The sequence below is a fragment of the Geospiza fortis genome, unplaced genomic scaffold (assembly GCF_000277835.1).
Source record: "Geospiza fortis unplaced genomic scaffold, GeoFor_1.0 scaffold178, whole genome shotgun sequence".
Taxonomy (NCBI): Eukaryota; Metazoa; Chordata; class Aves; order Passeriformes; family Thraupidae; genus Geospiza; species Geospiza fortis.
In genome coordinates, this window is record NW_005054466.1 from 1161883 (window position 1) to 1162656 (window position 774).

A 774-nucleotide genomic window follows, 5' to 3' on the forward strand; every position below is an offset into this window, starting at 1 on the left:
CCGCTCCCAGCTCCGACCCGCCATCGGGGCCGGGCCGGGGCGAAGCTCCCAGCCCCGTGCCAGGTTATTAACGATTCAACTGATTTAAGCATCCCCAGCATCCGCGGGCGCTGGCAGCGCCGTGCCGGCTGCGCCCCGGGGGTAGGCTGGCATGAAGTCTCACACTCACACTTGCACTCACACTTACCCTCACACTCACGCTTACCCTCACACTCTCACTCATGCTCATGCTCACACTCTCACTCACCCCAGCCCGCCCTTTCCGCGGCTGCTGCTGCGTCCCCGCTCCCGTGGGCTGCAGACACGGGCACACGCAGCGCACACAGCGGCCCCGTGCCCGTGTTCCCCTGGGGTTTTCCTGCTCCTTCCTCCCCTGCTCGCACACACGCACACGGACGCGGACACGCGTGTGAGTAATGTGAGATCCAGGCACAGGAATCTGCCCAGGGAGAGACGGGGACACTCCCAGGCACACACAAACACACACACACACACAGAGGCACGCACAGACACACTTGCAGTGACATTCCACACGTGTGTACAGCGGCATAGATGTGTACACACACACACACACACACACACACACACACACAGAGTGACACTCATACACAATCAGACACACTCACAGTCACACTCTTACACACACACACTGATACACTCACACGCCCACACACTTACACACTCACCCTGGCACATTCACACTCACACCCCCGACCCCATTCCCGGTCCTGCAGCCCGGCCCATTCCCGTCGCGCCCCGGCCCGGCCTCGCCCC